This window comes from Pteropus medius, unplaced genomic scaffold, assembly GCF_902729225.1.
Source record: "Pteropus medius unplaced genomic scaffold, Ma_sr-lr_union100, whole genome shotgun sequence".
NCBI lineage: Eukaryota > Metazoa > Chordata > Mammalia > Chiroptera > Pteropodidae > Pteropus > Pteropus medius.
Genome location: NW_024340849.1, coordinates 26,036,056 through 26,047,261, shown reverse-complemented (window position 1 = coordinate 26,047,261; position 11,206 = coordinate 26,036,056).

The window sequence follows — 11,206 nt, the reverse complement described above, 5'->3', positions numbered from 1 at the left end:
CACCAGAAATGTCTAATTCAAAGACTATGCATATATCTCATTAGCTGATTACATGTGTAAATGGCTCAGTGCATCACATAAGGTAGGAATTTGGGAATTTGTGTCACTAACTTAGGTACTCTAAGTCTGCATTTTCCCATTTGTAATATGGAAAGACTCAAATTACAATACTGTGAAATCAGTCTCAGGAATAGAGAACTATTCAATAAGGCTAGCTCTCTCAGAATCTATTTCAGTTATTCCTCATTCAACCCAACGGTACTGTAAACGTGGAATGTTTCAAACATTATTCTTATACTGTGGAGACAATGGAATCAGTATGATTATAATCATTGGTGTATCACAATTTTCCAGCAATTCATCTTTGTTTATAGCACTCAGTTTGTTTTCTGCTAGTGTTGATTGGATGAAACTATAAGTCTGACAGGCTGTAGTTTTTACAGTACATTGCCTTGACTGTATGGACTCAAAAAAGGATATGCTAGTTTTATACTCTCTAAGAGGAGTTACACCCCTGCACATTGCTGCCTTGTGTTGCCAAATTCTAAACACGGTTTTAATCTTCAAGAATCAGGAAGCCTCAGGAATCCCTAAAATCATAAAATTCTATATTTTTATAATAATTTACTTACATATTTTAGAATTGTAGTGAGCCACAACAATAATAAACAAAGAATCATTTTTCCGTGACAGAGTTACATAAAAATTTACAGGATTATCTGTTAAAAAAGATATAATAATGCATATTTTTATATTATGATGAAACAATACATTGTGACAAAATTATATATTTCAGTAACACGTAAAAATGATGGCTAGCTGATATTGTCATTTGATAGCAGAAGTCATTAATAGCAGCAACTTTTTCCAGTAACTCTTTACACGAAGTGAAGATCAAATAAAATAATTTAAAATAGTGAAAGACATAAAACAAATGTTTAAAAGTCACTCAAAATAAAAATTTTAAAACATGGGAAGTGTTAATCACACTGTTCTATATTCTTGATCTTTGCATTGTGACAAATATTGCCAATGTGGAAAATTTTATTTCATTTTTCATTGTGGTTAAACTATTAAGAGTGAATCCAAAGCCTCTTCAAGTTGTATACAAACTCTGAATTTGTTTCCTATTGCTGTTTTAATGAATTACCACAAAATTACTGACTTAAAACAACACATTTTATTATCTTACAGTTGGTAAGTCAGAAGTATCACTGGGCTAAAATTAAGATGTCAGCAGTACTTTTTTTTTTCCTGGAAACTCTATGGGAATCCATTTCTTTGCCTTTTCCATCTTCTAGAGGCCACCTGCATTCCTTAGCTAATGGTCCCTTTCATTATCTTCAAAGCCAGCAATGTAGCATTTTAAAATATTTTGTTTCTCTGGCCATCTGCCTCCTTCTACCTTTGTTTCAGGACTCCTATGATTATATTGGGCCCACTTGGATCATACAGGATAATCTTCCCCTCTCAAGATATTTAATTTAATCACTCCTGCAATGTCCTTTTTGCCTTATTAAGTAATATAGTCACAAGTTTTAGGGATTAGGATCCAGGCATCTTTGGGGATGCCATTATACTACCTACCACAAGCTCCTTCCCTTTTTCAATGATGAAAGTATTGCGTCTTCTTTCCAAAGAACTGTAGCTTATAGCAAACATTCAAACACCAGCAAACATCAGTGGACAACATTCGATAACACAACATACAGATGTCTTAGCATTATTAAGAATACCACACAAAGTTACCTGTTGAAATTGCCAATTAATTTTTGGAATGTCACTCATTGGATGTGTATAATATATGTGATGTATGTAAATTTCTTAATATATTTTATTTGCAAGAATGACATGCCTTATAATACAGTATTAGCTACAAGCAAGAAGACTGATTTTAATGTGACCACTTCTCTCCTGACTCTCAGGAATGGCAATAGTATCCTTCCACCGGCGAGTCTTCCTTCTTGCACTTGCTTCTACTTGACATTAGTAGATTCTTTTGAATAAGTAAGGTCTCAGTGCTGGTTGTTCAATTTTAAATTTCACACAAATTCTTAACTGATATTTCTCAGAATATAGAAAGTCATATAAATTTTCTGAGAAATGTCAGGCTGGCTTCCCACACAGAAACACTGATTACCAGAGCAACCAGATCCCTGGATGACTGGCTGCAGAGTTCTTCAGACTTCACGGTCCACAGTAAATTATTAATTCCTTTGTAAGAGAATCTTCATTCGCTTGAACTAGATATTTGGATATCTCTCCTTTGTTAAATTTCTGGGGTGATGGAAATACTATTGTAGAGGTGTTTCTGGATCAGCTAGAAATATGTTCATATTACCTCACTGAAACATTTTATCCATTCAGCACAGTGTATTTTAATAATTAAGAGCATGGGCACTGGAGTCAGATAGCTTTAGTTAGGATCCCTGCTTTACCCCTAATTACTTGTGCAGTTGTAGGGCAGTTACTTCATACCTCTGGACTTTAGTTTCCTCTCTGTAGAAAGAGGGCAATAGTATATTATTCACTTTCCAGAGATTTCATTTTTTAGATTTATTTTATAAGTAAAAAATAGAGTAGTTATATTTGGCTCCCTCCCCTGAGGTAACTGCCTTCTTAAAATTGTTATGTAACCTTCCCAAGCATTTTCTGTGTATATTTACTATGTATTTGTAGCCACAAAATACATATTTGGTGTCTTTTAAAATATTATGTAAATATTATCTTATTTGTTATTCTGCAGCTTGCTCTTTTTACTCAAAGCATTATTTTTATTAAAATTGACACAAGTAGATCCCATTTATTCTTTTTAATTGCTATATAGTGTTTCCTTATTTGGATACAATTCAACTCTCACATTATCTCTGGTTTACCTGTACAAATGTTTCTTTAGGATTTAGACTAGAAATGAAATTGCTAGTTTCTAAGTATATAATCTTCACATTTATCATGTATTAGTAAATCACTGTGGCTTTCCATTTACATGTATTCTCACCAATGCTTGATATTTAATGTTAGGTTTTTATTTTCCAACCTGATGGGTATGAAATAGCATCTCATTGCTGTTTTAATTTTCATTGTCTGATTCCCGGCAAGGTTAAGCAGGTTTTTATAGGTTTATTGATGATTCAACATTTCTCTTTAGGGATTGTTTATAGACTTAGGCCATTTTTTATGTTGTTTTCTTTCTTCTTAATTTTATTCAGGAATTCTTTTTTTACAAATAGTTGCCCTGAAGTTTAATTTTGGCTTCAGTATTCAGAAAAACTATGATATCTGGTTTCAGCCTCAGCCTCAGACTTTGAAAGACAGAGTAACCAAATACCTACTTTATTTCTAGCTCTGATAATCTGCTTGCTAAGTGGGGGCGTGCTCACACACCCTCCCATCATCTCTAATCTGCACAGCGATGCCAGGGATATGAACACCGTGTGGCTGCTGAATTGATTGCTAATATCTGATATTGATTAATATTCATTTTCAAATTTAAGTGTACTTCTTCAGGCAATTGAATCATAAGCATATTTATTTATTACAATAATAAAATATTAAAATAATGCTGATTTTGAAAGCTATTAATTCAGTATACAGAAATTATTAAGAATTTTGAAAGAGTTAAACAATAATAGCAGTTATTATGAATAAGAGAGTGCATTAATTAGATAACATTAACAAAAACATAATATCCGTTTTGAGCCAGCACGATTATAAAAATGTAAATGCTAATAAAATGGCAGAATAATAGAAATTAGATTATATCACAATGCAAATCTTTAGAAGCATTAAGAGCTATATTTAATTTTTAGTTATTTGATTCAGCAGAGGCCAAATATTTTTCAAGAAAAAAAGTCCTCTTTGAGGAGTCTTTATATCTCATGAGAATGAATAAAAGAAGCATTTCACCTTGCTACCTCTAAATATCATGATGAGGGAAAAGTGCAAAATTATGTGTAACAATATCCATGATAAATCACTTTTTTTCTCAACATAGTGAAGAATATAAAGCATATAAACACTAGAAGAAAGAGTGGAAGGAAAGTAAAATAGCCCAGACAAATTTTCTTCTCACCTATACAACTTCGAAATATCATCCTTTAAAAGTACACTTTAAGAAGACAATTTCTTATCCCTTTGAGTCTATGGAAGCCAAAATTTTTAGCATCGTTGAAATAATTTTTAGAGACTTCTGTTTTCAATATCTGCAGAATTTTTGAGATGTGTCTAAGCTTTAAAAAATTCCTCTAGAAATGTTACTGATTTTTTCCCCTTGAATTTTTTTGGGTGTGTGTAAATATATTAGTGATGTTATGACATGTCTATTGCAAATGAACTTTGCTTTTAGTGCATTAATGTGAATGTAGGCCCTATTAATAGTCAATAGTGCAGAGAAATTACAGTTCCTGCAACATAATGTCAAACTTTTGAATTTGACCATTCAAATTCTCAATAATCACCACAGTTATTTATTTTTGAAAAAAAATTACATTTAATCTTGTACCTAAGAAATTGATTCTATGGTATTCACATTCAAAGCTGGTCAAATATTTGTTACTTAACTACAATGTGTATTTGGTAAACTTCTATCCATTTATTTCCTTTTCAAATATCTTCTCTAGTCTGTTAGCTTACTTTAAGATTTTGTTTATATCATCTTTGTGGTAAACCTCGGCATTGATGTTTCGATTCCATTTTCTTCTGTTATAGCTACAGAAACTTCGGTTGTCAGTCTAATTTTATTTCCATTATAGATAATCCAGAATCAATTCACAATCAGGCCTTATGTTGGTAGTTCAGGGTTCCTGAACCCTAGGCATATTGTAGTAGTAATGAAAGTCGGTCATGTTGTTTATTTTTCTCATTATTCATACAGGGGTCCAGCATTGCCTTACTACTCCCAGAATTCCTGGGCCCCTTTGGTGTGCTTCTTCTTGCTGACCCTGTGCATATCATGATATGTCTGCAATGCTCTAGGTACAAATGCTGTCCATTGCATAAGTGAATAAGACAGGAGCACCGTCCTCCATATCAGATAGCCCCATTGGAGCAATAAATGACATGTAACAGTTAGAAATCAACATGTTTCCTTTAAAGTAAGTGTAGATGTAGATAATTATGATAATTTTCCTATGTATGTCAATACAGAATCTTATTCCTGATTGGGAAAATTAGCCATTCTTGGTACTGGGTCTAATTCATAAATACCTGTCTTTGAAAGTTTTAAAAATCTCTGAGCAGTTTGAGATTTTGCAAGCGCTAGGATTACCCATTGCATCATTTACAATTGTAATACCTCCCAGCTCATTGTCCCTGTGAAATCTCCAAACTTGCAGCCAAGGTCTGCGAAGGCATCCTACTTCAGGGAAATGGCCCTCTGATGCTCACTCTCCGATAGCAAACTCTGGGATTGTTTTTGCACCACTCCGCTGCCCATGGTGAGCAGGATCACCGTTACAGCGTTTCTACAGCAGCCAGGGAGTAGGGGGTGGGGCTTTATAAACCTTTAGTGAAAATAACAAGCACAAACTTCTTGCGCCTGACTGACTTCTCACTCACTGCAGTGGTAGCAGCAGCATCTCAGTGTCCTTATGGGAAATTCTAGGGCTCCCAGAAAACATGTTCCTCCCCCCTGGGATTATGCTTCTTCTTTGACTTAGCTTCTCCATATCCTTTAACTTGATTTCTTGGTGTCTTTCCATCAGTCATCTCAATGTCCCATTTCTGCTACCACTATATACTATAGCTAAATATTATTTACCTAATATGGTCCCTAGAAGATAATAGAACCTTAATAAGTACTGTGGAAATAAATATACAGTTATTAGTATAATCAAAATCTTCATCATTGTTAGATATGAAAAGAACCTTAGACATGCTGCAATAAAATTCCATCTGGACAGTGGGTCATTCACTTGAGGACTCTGCTTCCCTAAGCAGCATGTTTTAATTTTGTCCAGCTTTTACTGTTTAGAACATTCTTCTTGTTATTCAACCAAAATCTTCCTCCTTACCATTCAACCACCAAATCCCATTTTTCTGTGTGTATGTTTTCAGAGTAAATCTAACTTTTCTTTCTTCCCTACATAAGTCCTTCAAATATTTAAAATATAATCATCTTTATCTCTTCTTTATTTCTCTTTTTTTATCATTTTATTACAGGATTCATTTTCCATACTGTTTAATTCCATCAGGCCCCCTTCAGAGTACATGATAATTTCCAAGTTCTTTTCATAATATGTTATTTAGAATCTAACAGCATCCTTCATCCTTCTTCTGCTCTGACTGCCTGAGGACTGTGGGATTGCCAGCATCCTTCTTTCCCAACACTTTGCATCCTGGAATCAACTTCTGTTTCCAAGGACCCCTGATTCATTATAATTTGCCTACTGGTGACTAATACTGAGCTTTTGCTTTTGCCTAGCATTTTGAACTTGCCACTGTTTTCTGCTCTTTATACTGTACACCAGTCCTTAGTCTAAATAGCAGTGTGTGAGATCCTTGAGGAGAGAGGCAACACGTTTATCACCTGTAAATTTCTAGTATCTAGCACAGTGAGAGGCACCAGTCTGTTTATCATGCATGCTTAATGAGTGTATGAAAAATAAATGAATCAATGAAAGACATGTTTTTTTATATGAACAATTTCCAACATGTTTATGACTATTCTGTATATGCAACTCCATTTTTGCTTCTATGACAGAATTTTATCATTGAGTTAATCATGCTCTACAGTTAATGGCACACCATTGTCATTGACCAAGGTCAGACTTTTCATTTGTTCCTGTCAAATTTTAGCATGGTTTCTTGCATCCATTACTCCTGATAATTGTACTTTGCACTTTCTCTGTTTAGCCATCTCACACAGCTTTATATCATTTGCAATTTTGTTAAGCAGAGTAAGAGGATTAAAATACAAGAAACAACAACAAATAATAGATGATATATTAAGCGGTGAATTGTAAGCTACAGACGTTAAGTGCTCTAAGAATTTGGCAGAGAAGTAGAGCTTGAGCATGTGAACTAGATAAGAAAAGAGCAGAGTCACCTAGATGTGAGCTGGATCAAGAATCTGAGTGGGGCTTGAAAAGAGAAGAACCTGTGAGCAAAGGGAAAATAACACCCTCGTATGTTTGCCAGATGAAATGGAGTAGGATGTGTGAAGGAAAGTGGTAGGATATTCATTTGGAGAATTTGAATCCAGATTTCTCTTTCTTCTTCTCTTTTCTCTATTAAGGCAGATGAAGGGAGAGACACTATGAAGATGGAGACTGCATCTTCTCAGGGCTGTCCAATAGACAATACTTTGGAATGTTTGGATTTGTTTTAGAAAGAATACAGAGAGAAAAAAGAGGGCAAGTAGCACACAGAGTAGTAGAAATGATCTCTGTGTCGCTTGTTGCTGCCTGCCCCTTCCCTCCCTTCCAGGCGACGCAGTTTTCAGGAGAAGACCTCATTTCTACTTTTAATCCTAATTCATGCAGTAGGTCTGAGGACTCTTCTAGTTGCTACCAAAAGAGAAGCCACGCAGGCGGCTACCGTCTACGGAATCTGGAATCTTGTAAATCCCATATTTAGCTGGGAGTGTGGAGACCATAACTTGATATTGGATCTTTCCCTACCAAACACTGTGACATGGTGAGACTTATAGGTGCTGGACTTCCATCAGCTCTGCTTCTAACACAGTAGATTTTCTAAGTAACATGGACTTGTTTTTCACTTCACATTAACTGATAAAATATATAAAACTAGGTTTGTTCCTATTTATCATCAATGTTGATTTGATATCATCATATAATTCACTTTTTAGCTGTATTACCTACATTTCTTAGACCTCACCCTTGTTTTACTTTTACCGTATTATTTCATCATGATGTGATCCCCTAATCCACCTTGACATCTTGGACATCCTATCTGAGAACCACTGATCTAAATAATTTTGTCTAAAATATGGGCATCGATCAAATGACTTGTGGCTAAAATAAATAAGAATTGACTAATCAAATTATAGATATTAAACTTTTATTAACATCAAGTTTTAAAGCTCAGCTTCCTTTATTGCATTGTATTTGCATTGTATCACATTGTATTAATAATTTGCAAATGATAAATTAATAAAGTTACTAAAGAGCTACTGTATGGTTTTGTGTATACACATGGAAATATTCTAAAGTACTAAAACAATAAAGATAAGAAAGAATTTGGCATGATATTTCTTTTCAGCTTATACTACTTCCTTAACTATAATCAAACCAAGGTTCTGGAGTTTAGTTCATGAATTATGTGATAGTGACATTTCAGAAACAGATGACTCACATCCAGATTTCTGATTCTCTTAGGGTGCTGTTGGAGATTTTCAATAACAAAAGCACGTTGTAATAGTCAGTTTTCTTTCATCAAAAAGTCCACACAGAGTTTAGATACACACAGTCTATTTACTCCAATCTATGAAATACACTTTTTGAGGATGTCCTGAACTTTTAGAGCTTGAAATAAAAACACAGATGATAAAATATTCTAATTTCTGTATCTTTCTTTGACATCTGAAGTAGCTATTCAATATTTGTGACTTCAAAAAACCACACAGTAGTTTGATTGTTTCCAAGTAATGTAAATTCTACCTTCCCAGTTACAAAACTATAATAAAAATAAATAAATAAAGCTGTATTTTCTGGCTTCTTCACAGCTGGGGTAACGCCAACTTTAGGTTCTATCAATGAGATACCTTTAAAAAACTGATTTGTAATTGAATTATGTGGGGAAAGTACAATTGTGCAGAGAATTCATTTTGCTAGTGTGTATCAAAGCAAAGTTGGTGGGGTAAGAAGCAGCCTTTATCCAAGCTTTCTGATTCAGTAATCATGGGCTCATGGCAGAGGTAAAGTGCCCCACTATGATTCTGGAAACTAAAGTGTCTTTCTTTCTATCTAAACTAGCAGGAACAAATTCTGTTATTTACAAAAAGAACCCTGCCCTCTTACAAGCTTAAACCGTGGATCTATCACACCGGAATTTGTTTGCCAGTTTTATCGCTATTGGGATTTAATTTCTGATGTTTCCTACTAGACATGTAAGTACATGATTGTTTTCTCACCATAATGCCCTCAGAACTTAATGAAACATACAGAATAATTTACACATTTAGAACCATAAAATACAGACTAAATTAAATAATTAAAAATATATATATATATATACATATATATATTTGAAGAGTATTTTCGATGTACGTATACTTTGCTTCTATTACTCTACAATTACAACCTAATCTTCACATTTTACATTTTTAAATATCACCATTCTCTACAAACAATAATTATTACATGCACAAGTGGGCATAGTTATATGAGGTCATTAGACTATACTAAAACAATCTATAAATTAATCAATAATCATTTATGGAACACTATTGTGCAGCAATCTTGGCCATATACAAGTAGTTCAATACATCATCTACTTTACATTCCAACTGAAAGATTCAGTACACATGAAACCACAGTTCTGGCAGCACCACTATAAAAGGAGAAGCAACTATCCATACTAGAAGAGAAGAATAAGGTTCTATGCCTGGCTGCATCACTTACTAATGCCATATTTTGGAGATAGTATTCTGAATCTAAATCATGACATTTCGAACTGAGAGAGATATGATATAATATTTGGAATATACCATTGTGTTCTAAAATGGCTTTCCCCCAGCTCACTCACCTGCAGATACTTCGAATTGCAGTTCTAGCCCAATCCATTTTTTGAGCCAATCTTGGCCCCCCAAACTAAGAACATTATAACATCATCATGAAGACACAATGGGGAGTGGGATCGTCCTCAATTGCCAATGGCCCAGTACTTGGTGTATGTAGAGTGAACGTCAGACATCTGTTTACCAAGCCACAGCCTTCCCCTAAGCACCACTGTATTCGCTTTGGATTTCTATTCAGCATTTTATTACCATCCCCTGGGGGCTGGACCCCATCAGCTCAATTTTCAGCCATGGATATGACCCTTTGCCAAAATACCATCTGGAGCCATAGTGCTGCCATCCACCTGATTGTCATTATTGTCTCTGCCTGAAGCCTGCTGTATGCCCCAGCAGGCAGGGCTAGACACCCTTGGATATGGACATTGGCTTAAATCAAGCCTGATATAACAATACATCTTAGAGCATTGCAATGGATGCTGCTTGTTGCACTCTTCAGGGTCCAATCCAACAAAACCGCTAATATTTTTAAGTATATGCCAAGCACCATTTTAAATACTTTATGTACATCATTTCACTTAATTTTTATAATGACCCATGAACTAGATACTATAATCATTACTTTTTTTTTTTTCACATAAGTAAATCTGACCAAACATGCTTAGGTAATTTCCCCCCAAAATGGTGAGCCATGTTTTGAGCAAACTCTTAATGACTGGGCTGCACCAATTAATACCTCATCTCCTGCCCTGTGTGGTCTTGGCTGCGGCCACATTCTTCCCCACAGGTTGGTGGCTGAGTTTTCAGAATTCCATGCGTTTTATGAAAGATACTGATTGCTATTATAATAGTATTAAACAAGGCAACAGCATGTATATAGTACAGTACAAATACTCTTCCTTTAAAAAATGGAAACCAATATTTATTCATACTGAAAGGACTTCAGTCGTACATTGTATAACTGAGATTACTCTTTTAAGTATCAAAATATTTTGAACCATTTTCACTTGAAAATTTTCTGAACTATACCATAAGCTTTCCAACATTGAAAAAAAATGCTATAATGAATGGAATGCATTATTTTCTGATCTCTGAGTAAATGAAGTAAATAGACCTTAAGAAGAGGTACTTTGTGAGGGTATGAGATTTCATGTATTTACAGTGTATTGATTACTCAGAAGTTGTCCTGACTCTTTTCCTGGTTCTTTGGTCTTTTCTTGGAATTGAGGTGCCACGTGAAGTAGGAGAGACATCAGTGGCCATGCCAGTACCAAATGTGTACCTTGAGGGAAATGTCACAAGAGTTTGGGTAAAGCACAATGTCCCTTTATTCTTCTCCCTTTATCCTCTTTCTACTAATCCATCCTTTCTTGCCTACTTACACATGCAGCCTTCTTTTGCAACAGAAAGATTCTGATATGCATTAACAAGTAAATTAATCTTTAAGTGTCCCAAATAACCAAAATCAAGTAAACATTTTAATATGAATAATAAGGTGAATATGAACAGAAT